The sequence below is a fragment of the Ranitomeya variabilis genome, chromosome 4 (genome assembly GCF_051348905.1).
Source record: "Ranitomeya variabilis isolate aRanVar5 chromosome 4, aRanVar5.hap1, whole genome shotgun sequence".
NCBI lineage: Eukaryota > Metazoa > Chordata > Amphibia > Anura > Dendrobatidae > Ranitomeya > Ranitomeya variabilis.
Genome location: NC_135235.1, coordinates 506,793,663 through 506,808,172, shown reverse-complemented (window position 1 = coordinate 506,808,172; position 14,510 = coordinate 506,793,663). Strand labels below are relative to the sequence as shown.

At 44.9% G+C, this 14,510-nt stretch overlaps 1 protein-coding gene across 2 annotated transcripts in view; it reads left to right on the top strand.

Moving 5' to 3' along the window:
* Positions 1-3,203: 3,203 nt before the first annotated feature.
* The window catches only part of ETV4 (ETS variant transcription factor 4), a 145,702-nt gene continuing 134,395 nt past the window's right edge, over positions 3,204-14,510 (top strand). Inside the window, exon 1 of one of the 2 annotated variants that reach the window (XM_077252083.1) lies at positions 3,204-3,268. The gene's annotated coding sequence lies outside the window, so the exon portion shown is untranslated. The remainder of the gene's footprint in view (positions 3,269-14,510) is intronic. The other variant, XM_077252084.1, reaches the window with a different exon arrangement.

The following is a 14,510-nucleotide window of genomic DNA, read 5'->3' as shown; positions in this document are numbered from 1 at the left end:
ACTGTAAAACAACTTATAAGGTGAACTCAAACTTCTGTAGAATTTATATATACCTTTATAGGTGCCTGACACAGAAAGGAAAGTAAGGCCCAATGTTACAGACTAGGTTTTCTGTGCCCCAATAATTTGAGACAGATGGCACACACAGGACCGGCACTCAAGCAGACTTGCCAATCTTTATCTCCCACTATTAATTTTTTTTTTACAGGGAGAATTTACCCCCCCCCCAAAAAAAAAATGGCCCAATATTACACACTGGTTTTCGGTGGCACACAATGAGAGACAGATGTCACACACAGCACTGGCACAGAGGCAGACTTGCCAATCTTTATCTCCCACTATTAATTTTTTTTTTTACAGGGAGAATTTACCCCCCCCAAAAAAATGGCCCAATATTACACACTGGTTTTCGGTGGCACACAATGAGAGACAGATGCCACACACAGCACTGGCACAGAGGCAGACGTGCCAATCTTTATCTCCCACTATTAATTTTTTTTTTACAGGGAGAATTAACCCCCCCCAAAAAAATGGCCCAATATTACACACTGGTTTTCGGTGGCACACAATGAGAGACAGATGCCACACACAGCACTGGCACAGAGGCAGACTTGCCAATCTTTATCTCCCACTATTAATTTTTTTTTTACAGGGAGAATTTACCCAAAATAAAAAAAATGGCCCAGTATTACACACTGGTTTTCGGTGGCACACAAGGAGAGACAGATGCCACACACAGGACTGGCACAGAGGCAGACTTGCCAATCTTTATCTCCCACTATTAATTTTTTTTTTTACAGGGAGAATTTACCCCCCCCAAAAAAATGGCCCAATATTACACACTGGTTTTCGGTGGCACACAATGAGAGACAGATGCCACACACAGCACTGGCACAGAGGCAGACTTGCCAATCTTTATCTCCCACTATTAATTTTTTTTTTTTACAGGGAGAATTTACCAAAAAAAAAAATGGCACAATATTACACACTGGTTTTCAGTGGCACACAAGGAGAGACAGATGCCACACACAGGACTGGCACAGAGGCAGACTTGCCAATCTATATCTCCCACTATTAATTTTTTTTTTTACAGGGAGAATTTGCCAAAAAAAAAAAAGCCCAATATTACACACTGGTTTTCTGTGGCACACAATGAGAGACAGATGCCACACACAGCACTGGCACAGAGGCAGACTTGCCAAACTTTATCTCCCTGCAGTAATCTCAGAAAAGTATGGCAGGCAGCTATAAAAAGGACTGCTGCACACAAAAGTGTGGACAAACAAACAAGATAGCTGTGCAGAAAGGAAGGAACAACAGGATTTGTGCTTTGAAAAAAGCAGTTGGTTTGCACAGTGGCGTACACACACAGCAACGCAGCTATCAGGGAGCCTTCTAGGGCAGCCCAATGAGCTACAGCGCTGAGGAAAAAAAATGTAGCTTTCACTGTCCCTGCAAACAAAATATGGTGTTGGACAGTGGAAATCGCTACAGCACAAGCGGTTTGGGGGTGAATGTACCCTGAAAAAAACACTATCCCTGCTTCTGACGAAGCGGCACCTCTCCCTACGCTCAGATCAGCAGCAGTAAGATGGCGGTCGGCGGGAACGCCCCTTTATAGCCCCTCTGTAACGCCGCAGAAAGCAAGCCAATCACTGCAATGCCCTTCTCTAAGATGGTGGGGACTGAGATCTATGTCATCACGCTGCCCACACTCTGCGTCCACCTTCATTGGCTGAGAAATGGCGCTTTTAGCGTCATTGAAACACGACTTTGGCGCGAAAGTCGCGTACCGCATGGCCGACCCCACACAGGGATCGGGTCGGGTTTCATGAGACGCCGATTTTGCCAAAAGTCGGCGACTTATGAAAATGATCGATCCGTTTCGCTCAACCCTAGCGCCGGGTATTGACGTGCGAGACTCATCCGAGTTTCTCGCATGTGAGTATAAGGCTACTTTCACACTAGCGTCGCATACTGTGCAAGCGCCGCACAACGGGGGCAGCGGATGCTGTTTTTCCACACATCCGCTGCCCCATTGTGAGGTGCGGGGAGGTGGGGGCGGAGTTCCGGCCACGCATTCACGGTCGTAAATGGCGGACCGTCGGCACAAAAAAACGTTGCATGTAACGTTTTTTGCTGCCGGCGGTCCGCCCCAACACGACGCAACTGTCGCACGACGGTTGCGACGTGTGTCAATACGTCGCAATGCGTCGGTAATGTTAGTCTATGGGGAAAAAACGCATCCTACAGACGACTTTGCCGGATGCGTTTTTTCGCCAAAACGAGGCATTGCGACGTATGCAAAAAAACGCTAGTGTGAAAGTAGCCTGTTCACATGATGCGTTTTTTGCTGCGGATCTGCAGCTGTGGATCCGCATCCTTTTTCCATGCAGGGTACAGTACAATGTTACCCTATGGAAAAAAAAAAACGCTGTTCCCACGTTCCTTTTTTCCGCTGGAAAATCCGCGCTGATTTTCAGCGGAAAAAAAGAAGTACCATGTCAATTCTTTCTGCGGATTCCGCAGCGGGTTTCCACCTGCACCAATAGGAAAATGCAGCTGGAAACCCGCAGTGGAATCCGCAGTAGAAAAAGGACTGAAAACCGCAGTGAAAACCACCGCAGGTTTTGCACTGCGGTTTTCACAAATCAGGATCTGAAAATCCGCAGCGAAAAAAGGATCGTGTGAACAAGGCCTAAGCCCTAAGGCTACGTTCACACGATCCTTTTTTTGCTGCGGATCCGCAGCGGATTTTGCACTGCGGATCCGCAGCCGTTTTCCATGCAGGGTACAGTACAATGTAACCCTATGGAAAACTCCAACTGCTGTGCCCACTATCCTTTTTTCCGCTGGAAAATCCGCGCGGATTTTCTGCGGAAAAAAAGAAGTACCATGTCAATTCTTGCTGCGGATTCCGCTCCTGTTTTCAACATGCACCAATAGGAAAGTGCTGTTGAAAACCCGCAGAGGAATCCGCAGAAGAAACAGTCGGAAAATCAGCAGTGCAGTTTTGCACTGCGGATTTTCCAAAACAGGACCTGAAAAAAAAAGGACCAAAAAAAGGATCGTGTGACCTAAAAGTTTACTCCCCCAGGCTAAAATAAACCATGTTCATGAAAGGGTTAAAATTCAGGTGCATTTACTGACTTGATCAGTAGAGTCCTCCTTTCCCCCCTTTCTTCCTAGAAAGCATTTGGACTCTATAGGTCAAGCTGTGTTGCTGCATTTTATTTTTCCCGCGGAGTAATAGTATTATTTTTAATGGGTAAGTCAATTCTGGTGTTTTTTGGGGGGGGATTTAGTGGTTTGATCATGCATTGAGACATACCTCCTTGTCTGTATTGTTATGTTATATAAAACTATAGCTGTTTTTTTTTTTTTTCTCTTTTACTTTTTTTTTGTCTTAAAAGCTAGTTTGCAACATTTTTTTTCCAATCCTAATTGTAATTCCTTAATGACTGGAGTTTTTTTTTTTCATTTTTACGTTTTCTTTTTTTTTTTTTGCTCCCCTCGTTCCCAGAGCCATAATTTTTTTTTTTTTTTTTTAATGTTTCCGTCAATATGGCCATGGGAGAGCTCATTTTTCGCGGGATTGAACTTTTGAATGACACCATTGGTTTTAGCATGTCGTGTAGTAGAAAATGCGAGAAAAATTCCAAGTGCGGCGAAATTGCAAAAAAAGTGCAATCCCACACTGGTTTTTTGTTTGGCTTTTTTTCTAGGTTCATTAAATGCTAAAACCGACCTGCCATTATGATTCTTCAGGTCATTACGAGTTCATAGACACCAAACATGTCTAAGTTCTTTTTTTTATCTAAGTGATGAAAAAAAAAATTAACATAACTTGATCGGCTCTGCTACGATGCTCTGATGTTAATTCCAAAACCCAATAAATAAGTTGCATAATTTTTTTGCACCAAAATTACTCTTCTAAACTGTTAACACCAGATTACTGGCGTTAAAGCTTTGACGAATCTGGTCAATTATACCGTGGTAGAGTTGGGCTGACTGGCTTGTCCTAATGGGTAGATCTGGCGTTTTTATTATGCCTCTGGCTGCCATATTAACCAATTGCCACCCTGCGATCGCAGAGGTTCAATATGCTGACAGAGGGAGCCTTCTCCCTCTGTCAAACACTTTAAATGTCATTGATACATTTCCATGAATAACCTAGGAAACAGCATTTGATCATATACTTTTTTTTTTTTTTTTTTTTTATGTGATCCATTTGGATATGTGAATTCCACACCAATGTTGCAATGACATAAAAAAGCTGACACATGAATGGCAATATAAATGAAGGTCATCTGAGTTTTCTAGGCTATAACTCAATTTTTCATATGCTCATCTGGCCCCGGCTTGACAGATATCAGCCATCGGTTATGAATAGATCTTCACTAATGTTGAGCGATACCTTCCGATATTCAAAAGGATTGGATTGGATCGGCCGCTATCCAAAAAATATCGGGTATCGCTGATACCGATTCCAATGCAAGTCAATGGGACACAAATATTGGAACGTAAATAAGCCCTTTCTGTCCTTCTATATGCTGTTCCGGAGGGGGGAAGAGTGTGGGCGGTGCGTGGGTGGACACTGTGAGTGTCTGTGTGTGTGTGCGGGCGGGGCCTGTCAGGGATCTAATTCTATGCGGGGCTGTATGTGGGCTGCCCAGGCTCTATGCGGCGTGCCGGGGCTGTATGTGGGCGGCCCGGTCTCTGTGCGGCGTGGGGGGGGGTCTCTGTGCGGCGGGGGGGGTCTGTGTGGCATGCTGGGGCTCTGTGCGTGTGTGCAGGCATCGTCCGATGGGACTACAAGTCCCATCGGACGATGCCTGCTACACTGACAGTGATTGACACATTAGCCAATGATGGGACAGTAGTAGTCCCATCATCCAGCTAATGTGTTGAATGAAAAAAAATAAAAATAAATAAATACTCGCTACAAGCATGCAGCATGCATGTAGACATACAGTACATTAAACATAGATTACATACTCACCATTACTTGTCATTTTGATCCCTGCAGCCAGTATCATCTGTAAAAAAATATGAAAAAAACAAACAACCAATATACTCCCTGTCCACAGAAATCCACGAGTGTCCCATGTCGATCTCCCGTGGAGAACGGCAGCAACAGCTGTTGCAACCACTCTCCAGGGGCCCCAGGAACACAATGATGGGAGGAAGGCATCCTTCCGCACTGTATTCCTCCGCCGCTGGAAAAAAAAAAAAGTCCCTAGTCTCACTTTATGGCATTGCTGTATGAGAAATTTTCCCAGGCAGCAATTGCCATAAAGTGAGACTTTGAACTCAGGTAACCTCAGTGATGCACTGCAGGAGCCATTGTCTCCTGTCAGTGTGTCACCTGAGGGTCCTATAGAGCAGTGATATTACCCGATGTCACTGTTCCATAGGGGAGATCGTCGTGGGACCCTCGTTATTAATTGGACTACGGCGGACAGGTAGTATACGGTTTATTATTTTACTTTTTTTTGCAGGTGCTGAAGTATGGTGAAATGAAGAATATTAAAATACTTTTTCCTAATGTGTGCATGTTTTATTAACCCTTTCTTACTATTGGATTAGTAACGGATAGTCGTCTTATTGACGCCTCTCCGTTATTAACCCGGCTTAATGTCACCTTACAATAGCAAGGTGACATTAACCCCTTATTACCCCATATCCCACCGCTACACGGGAGTGGGAAGAGAGGGGCTAAGTGCCGGAATTGGCGCATCTTGCAGATGTGCCATTTCCGGGGCGGCTGCGTACTGGTATTTGTAGCTGGGGGGGGGGCAATATCCATGGCCCCTCTCTAGGCTATGAATATCAGTGCATAGCCTTTCTGGCTATAAAATAGAAGGGGGACCCCACGTCATTTTTTTTGGGGGGTCCCCCTATTTTAATAGCCAGTAAAGGCTACGCAGACATCAACTTGTTCCTGGGGACCCTGGAGAGCGGTTGCAACAGCTGTTGCTGCCGTTCTCCATGGGAGATCGTCGTGGGACACTCGTGGATTTCTGTGGACTGGGAGTATATTGGTTGTTTGTTTTTTTTCATATTTTTTACAGATGACACTGGCTTCGGGGATCAAAATGACAAGTAATGGTGAGTATGTAATCTGTTTAATGTACTGTATGTCTGTATGGATGGAGTATGGATGGAGTATGGATGGAGTATGGATGGAGTATGGATGGAGTATGGATGGAGTTTTTTTTTTTTTTTTTCTTTATACATTCAACACATTAGCCGGATGATGGGACTACTACTGTCCCATCATTGGCTAATGTGTCAATCACTGTCATTGTAGCAGGCATCATCCGATGGGACTTGTAGTCCCATCGGACGATGCCTGCACAGACACAAAGATCCCCGGCAGGCCGCACAGACACCGGAGAGGCTGCACTGACCCCCCCGGTACACCGTACAGACCCCCCAGCAGGCCGTACAGACCCCCCCGGCAAGCCGCACAGACCCCGGAGAGGCCGTACAGACCCCCGGCAGTCACGCACAGACCACCCACGGTCCCTCGCAGTCTCCGCCCACGCACCGCCCACGCACCGCCCACACTGTTATACTGCATATTTGCACTGTGGGAACTTCCGATTCCGATATCGCAGAAATATTGGAACTCGGTATCGAAATTCCGATACGGCAAATATCGGGTATCGGCCACATCCACTTACAAAAAAAAAATGTGCATATAAGATGGTCCATTTTTACTGTGTGTGGTTTTCTATTGACCATCCGTGCGCTATCCATGTGATGCGCACTGTAATAAAATGCGTTCAAGAGATTCTTGTTTTTGTTTTTTTTTTGTTTAAAGACGTGCAATAGAATACATACATGAATATCCATCAAGTACCATATATAATTTGCGCCTTGCAAGTGAAGCTTACTGAACATATATTAAATTAATAAATGAAAAAAATGACTGCAGTCCCCCCAACTTTTTTTTTATAGCCAACAAATCTAAAGCAGACAGCTGAGAGCTGATATTATCAGGCTGGGAAGGTCCTGGCTAAGTGGAACATCACATGATCTGCTCCAATTCTAGAGCTTTGCCTTCTCCCTTCCCACTGCCCTGGTACTTTTGCAATCAAGGTAATGGTGCTTAGTATTGATGTCAGTTGTGAAGTGTCCAAAAATGTAGCTATCAAGCCCTGGTGCTTGTAATGAGGTGTCAATCGGACACCCCCACTACTGACCAAAAAATAAAAAGTAAGTCCACACAAATAATTTTTTTATATTAAAAACTCCCCAACACTTTTTCTGGTTCACCGTTTTATTAAGAAAAAGATCCCAGTTCCGATGTTATCCAGCGAATGGAAACCTGAAAAGAACATGCGCACAAAGCACACAAATACAACAAATATACTTTCCCTCCTACACCAATTTAAAAAAAAAAAATTAAAATCACACCCAGTTCAAGTGTCTTTTTGTTATATATATTCATTCGTCTAAGGGGTACTTCCGTCTGTTTGTCTGTCAAGGAAATCCCGCGTCGCTGATTGGTCGCGGCCACGAATTCGCCCCTTCCTACTCTCAGTGCCCCCTCCATACTCCCCTCCAGTCAGTGCTCACACAGGGTTAATGGCTGCGTTGCACCGCGTTATGCCATGGTGTAACGCAGTCCATTAACGCTGCTATTAACCCTGTGTGACCAACTTTTTACTATTGATGCTGCCTATGCATTATCAATAGTAAAAAGATCTAATGTTAAAGATAATAAACAAAATAAAAAATTATTATATTCTCACCTTCCGTCGCCTTTCCTACTGCTCCTCCTCGCGACGCTCCGGTCCATGCATTGCGGTCTCGCGAGACCGCAATGCATTCTTTGGACTGGACCGGAACGATGCGAGGAGCATTGGTAAATGCCTGGGCTGGATCGGGGGCTGAAGGAAGGGGAGTATATAACTATTTTTTATTTTAATTCTTTTTTTTTTTTTAACAGGGATATGGTGCCCACATTGCTATATACTGCGTGGGCTGTGTTTATATACTGCGTGGGCTGTGTGCTACTTGGCTGTTCTATATTTCTCTGCTGTATCTGTGCATCATGCGTTAGAGGGGGGGCCACTGAGACTCTTTTGCCTGGGGCCCTCAAAAACCTGGTGCTGGCCCTGACTTCACTGATTGGCCACGAACAATCAGCAACAGGCGCAGTCCGGCTGCGAATTGGTGCAGAATTTGAACCACGCTTCGCTAATTGGTCGTGCCCGGCCGTCCGAATCCTGTGTATAAATTGCATTATTCTGAAAACTTCATAAATATACTACATACATATTCTAGAATAAAAATATATATATATATATATATTCTCTCTCTCTCTCGCCCCAGACGCAGGGCCGCGGGGTGCTCGGTGCCGGGCCTCTCTGTCTCGGTTCTGGGGTTGTCACGGTGGCTAGACCCGGTCCGTGACCCTGCTAAGGGGCGTCCAATGAAAGTTGTAAGTGGTGGTGCAGGTCGCGATGAATAAAGAGGACACAGGTTTGCAGTCTCTTTACTGAAGGCTTCAAGGTCCTCAATTCAGGGTACGATTAACAGGGCTGGCTGAGACCGGCCGGTCCGATGGCACCTCCAGTGTTCCCTTTGCAGGTGGAAATCTGTGCCTACCTTCTAGCGCCTGTGTGTTGTAGTACTTCCCTGCTGAGCACCACGGGATAGTCCTAACAACTGTTGTGTCTATTTCTGATGTTCATTCCCACAACTTATGTCTGTTCTGATGTTCTTCTCCGTCCCCCAGATGATGTGGATAGGACGCACCCGTATGACGGGTAGACCTGGAGTTCTTCCGGGACCCTAGTGACGCCCCTCTCCCACAGTTGCCCCCTATGTCTGCTAGGTGATTTAGGTGAGACAGCCAACCTATAATTAACTGTCATGCCGTTGGTTTGAAGTAATGCTTGGAGCCCAATACTTCCTCGGCGTTCCGGCTATGCGCCTCAGTAGGATGTTGCCTCGTCTTACAGCACGACTCCTACTGGTGTTATCTCCTTTTTGCTTTGATCTCGTTTCTCTCTCTCCACAATAAACCTCGCTTCTTGTCCTTTCTTGAGATACTGCCGCGATGTAGTGCAGGCGCGGTTCCTTATCGTTCTTTCCTTTTGGCTAGGCCTCTGTCAGGATCCCACCCCTGACAGGGACCCCCCTGAATCTTCCCCTGCAACACCCTCTGCCACAGGATGTTGCCTGGTTCCAACCCAGTCAGCTTCTCTCTAACTTTCTATCTAGCCCCCAGTTTTACCAGATTGTGAGGAGTGGCCTAATACATAGCGCCCTTAGCTCCCCTGGAGGCCAGACTGTGAAGTGTATTGGTGTCTGTGATACCTGGTCAGGTGAACTCCTTCAGTGCCATCAGATGTACCATCACTCCCCTTAGTGGCGGAGCACCAGTACTGCAACGACCAGGACTCTGGGGTGCGATAGATAGATAGATAGATAGATAGATAGATAGATAGATAGATAGATAGATTCTTTGTTTGTTTTTTGAGCCCATGGATGCATTGTGTCCATTTTGCAAACCGGCGAGAAAATCTCGCCATACGAATGAAACATGGATAATTTTATGAGAAAAATCACATCCTTGCATTGAATATGGATCACTTTTCTGCGTATTACACCGGAAAATGAACGGACCGCATTTCCCAACGCTAAGCGTGATGCCGGCCTAATGGAAAAATGGAAATCAATACTTTTTTTTTTTTATTTTTACCTAACTAAGGGAGTGATAAAGGGGAGTTTGTTTATACTATTTATTTTTTTTATCATTAATTTTTTTTTTTTTTCTTTTTATAGGATTATATTGATTACGGTAACGGGGCCTACCACAGAGTTCAAAATGAACGAGTAGGAAAAATTTCCAGTTGGTGCTGTCTGGCAGATCTCAGTGGGCACAAACCCATTTCCAACGCTGGGGGGGCACTACAATCTTATTTCTCAGTGCCGTTAAAAATGTCGACTGTTTTTGGACCCTTCACAGCTTTATTTTTATAATCTTTATTTTTTATATAGCGCTAACATATTCTGCAGCGCTTTACAATTTTCACACATTATCATCGCTGTCCCTGATGGGGCTCACAATCTAGAATCCCTATCAGTGTTTTTTTTTAGCTGACCTAAACTTCAAAGCCCCATTACCCTGCTTGCCAAGCCGCCATCAGGAAAAGCCAATGTGAAGCCAGAGTTGGAGCATCTCAAGTGATGATCTACTTCTCGATTGGCTACGGGCTGGTATTTTTAGGCTGGGAAAGGCCCAATAACCAAGGACTTTCTAAGCCTGGTAAGATCAGCTCTCAGCTGTATGCTTTACCCTTGCTAGTTTCAATAAATGAAGGGACCCCATATCACTTTTTTTTTTTTTTTTTTTTTTTATATTCGGTAGTGTTGAGCGAAACGGATCGGTCATTTTCATAAGTCGCCAACTTTTGGCAAAGTCGGGTTTCATGAAACCCGACCCGATCCCAGCGTGGGATCGGCCATGCGGTACACGATCTTCGTGCCAAAGTCGTGTTTCATATGATGCTTAAAGCACCATTTCTCAGCCAATGAAGGTGCACGCAGAGTGTGGGCAGCGTGATGACATAGGTCCTGGTCCCCACCATTTTAGAGAAGGGCATGGCAGTGATTGGCTGGCTTTCTGCGGCGTCACAGGGGCTATAAAGGGGCGTTCCCGCCGACCGCCATGTTACTGCTGCTGATCTGAGCATAGGGAGAGGTTGCTGCCGCTTCGTCAGAAGCAGGGATAGCGTTAGGCAGGGTAAATTAAGCCCCAAACCGCTTGTGCTGTAGCGATTTCCACTGTCCAACACCACCTCTTCTTTTTGGGACAGTGGAGGCTCGATTTCTGTGCAACATCTCTGTAGCTTATAAGGCTCCCTGATAGCTGCGTTGCTGTGTGTGTACGCCGCTGTGCAAACCAACTGCTTTTTTCAAAGCACAAATCCTGTTGCTCCTTCCTTTCTGCACAGCTATCTTGTTTTTGTCCACACTTTTGACTTTTGTGTGCAGCAGTCCTTTTTATTGCTGCCTGACATACTTTTCTGATATAACTGTAGGGAGATAGTAATTGTAGTACAGTCCCTTTTTTTTTTTTTTTTTTTAATATATCTCTTCAAGCCACTTTTTGCCACAGAAAATATACTCTAAGGCCGGCGTCACACTCAGCGTAAGACAATACGGTCCGTTTTTTACAGCCATAATATGGAGAAATGTTCCCAAAATAGTGATCCGTAGTCAGGGTGTGTCAGCGTATTTTGCGCATGGCATCCTCCGTATCTAATCCGTATGGCATCCGTACTGCGATCTTTTCTAGCAGGCTTGCAAAACCGACATCTAATGGATTTCTGTGCTCAAATGTTCGGTAAAACATATATACAGTGTGTGTGTGTGTGTGTGTGTGTGTGTGTGTGTATGTATATATGTGTATATATATATATATATATATATATATATATATATATATATATATATATATATATATATATATATATATATATATATATATATATATATATATTATTTATATTTAATTCAGCGCGATATCTGTGAAAAGCCGGTAATTCAATTGCCGGCTTTTCATTTCTCCTGCACAAACCCGACAGGATATGAGACATGCACACCGATAGAGAACTATGAAGACTCTGGATCATAGAATAAATATTAAAATCACAACCTTTATTACAAAAACATCTAAAAATACATATAAATCAGACAACATTATGGTGAGGCGTTACAATAAATAAAACAACCTGTGTGTTTATTTCATTAAAATAATTTTTAATAATGTGTGTGGTTTTTTTTAACCCTTTCAGACAATTGGATTAATAATGGATAGGTGTCATAATTGACGCCTCTCCATTATTAATCTGGCTTAATGTCACCTTACAATAGCAAGGTGGCATTAACCCTTCATTGCCCCATATCCCACCGCTACAGGGAGTGGGAAGAGAGTGTCCAAGTGCCAGAATAGGCGCATCTTCCAGATGTGCCTTTTCTGGGGTGGCTGGGGGCAGATGTTTTTAGCCACGGGGGGGCCAATAACCATGGACCCTCTCCTGGCTATTAATATCTGCCCTCAGTCACTGGCTTTACCATTCTGGCGGAGAAAATTGCGCGGGAGCCCACGCCAATTTTTTCCGCCATTTAACCCTTTATTTGCGCAGCTACAGCGCCCACATTTTGCACATACACACTACTAACATTATTAGTGTGGAATATGCAAAAAAAAAAGGGGATATGAGATGGTTTACTGTATGTAAACCATGTCTCATATCATGTCGGGTTTAGGCAGGAGAAATGAAAAGCCGGCAATTGAATTACCGACTTTTCACTAACACCGCTGCGTATTTCTCGCAAGTCACACTGCTGGTCCGTGTGGAATCCGTATTTTTCTTGCCCCCATAGACTTTCATTGGCGTATTTGCGCAATACGCTGACAAACGCAGCATGCTGCGATTTTGTACGGCCGTAGAAAGCCGTATAATACGGATCCGTAATATACGGCTGATAGGACCAGACCCATTGAGAATAATTGTGCCGTTTGTTTGGCGAGTTTTATGGATGTATTTTCTGCGCTCTTACGTCCGTAAAACTCGCTAGTGTGACGCCGGCCTAATACAGTGGCCCAGATTTCTTCACAATTCTCCCAGAAAAAAAAAGTAAAAGTGGGAGATTAAGATTGGCAAATCTGCATTAGTGCCAGTCCTGTGTGTGGCATCTTTTTTTGTTTTTCTGCCACAGAAAACCTACTGTATAACAGTGGGCCAGATTAAATCACTTGTCTCACATATCCCCAAAAAAAATTAAAATAAAGGGAGAATAATCTTGCCAAACCTGTGCATCTGTGCGAGTGCTGTCTGTGGTATCTGTCAGTCATTTTGTGCCACAGGAACTATACCGTGATATAGTGGGCCTGATTCAATCCCTTGTCTCCCATATAAAAAAAAGAGGGACATTTCTATTGCCAGTGTTTTTATCTGCGTTACTTCCTGTTACTGCCATATCTGCCAGCCTCTTTCTGCTAATCAAACTGTGTTGTTGTGTAATACAGTGGGCCTGATTTTTCCCTGGATTCTCCCACACATAAAGAGGGTCATTTCTATCGCCAGTGTGTGCATCTGCGTCACTCCTGTTAATGCCATATCTGCCAGCCTCTTTCTGCTAATCAAACTTGTTGTTGTGTAATACAGTGGGCCTGATTTTTCACTGCATTCTCCCACACATAAAAAAGGGAGATTTACATTCCCAACAAGTTCACGCATACCTTGTACCTGGTTTTACAGGACCACATAACGGTTGTTAGTTTGCTAACAATTTTCAAGAATGAGGAAGTCTGGTGGAAGAGGTCATGGCCGTGGGCGGTCATTGGCAGCTGGTAATGATGGTAGTGGTGGTGGTCGTGGAGCATCAGGTGGTAGTGGGAAAAGCAGTATAGCCCCTAAGTTTTGAGTTGTTGAGCCAGAGTCTTCGTCTGGCTACACAAGGTCTCGAAGGCTCCCTTTTCTGGGAGTAGGAAAACCGCTTTTGAAGCCGGAGCAGCAGGAACAAGTATTGGCTTTCATTGCTGACTCTGCCTCTAGCTCTTTCGCCTCCTCCTCGGAAAGTGCCAAATGTCAGCAGTGCATCATCAGTGGATGCTCCCGGTCAGGAACAAGTCGCTTCCTTGTGTCCTTCACCCAGAACAACAGTGAAGGATGCGTCAGTCGACACAACAGGTTACTCCATGGAGCTCTTTACACATACCGTTCCTGGGTTAGACAGTGAAACAGTTAACAGGCCATGCCCATTACAAGATGAATCGGACATGGAGTGCTCAGATGCACAGCCACAGCCAGATTATTATGCTGTTCCTTTGACTCAGATCAGAACATTGCCCTCGCAGTGTACTGATCCAGAAACTGACCCCGATGAGACTATGGAGCCCCGTCACGAACGCTATAGCACCGGCTTACACGGTGACCCAGAGGAAGGTGCACAGAACATAGAAGAGGAGGTCATAGATGACCCAGTTGTTGACCCTGATTGGCAGCCATTGGGGGAACAGGGTGCTGGCGGCAGTAGCTCTGAAGCGGAGGAGGAGGACCCGCAGCAGGCATCAATATCGCAACAGGTTCCATCTGGCAGGCCCGTATCTGGCCAAAAACATCTGGCAAAACCAAAACCAGTTGTAGGACAGCATGGCCATCAGGTTAAAGTAGCTCAGTGTGTAATGCCTGAAAAGGTATCCGATAGGAAGAGTGCAGTCTGGAATTTTTTTAACCAAGATCCCAATGATCAGCGCAAAGTCATCTGTAAGAAATGCTCAAGGACCTTCAGCAGAGGTCAGAATGTTAAAAATTTAAATACAAGTTGCATGCATAGACATTTAACCACCATGCACTTGCAAGCCTGGACAAACTACCAAACGTCCCTTAACGTTGTAGCACCCTCTCACAATGAAGCTAGTCAGCAATGCGTCATCCCTTCCCTCACTGTAAGCCCACCGTTTACCACACCACCTGCAG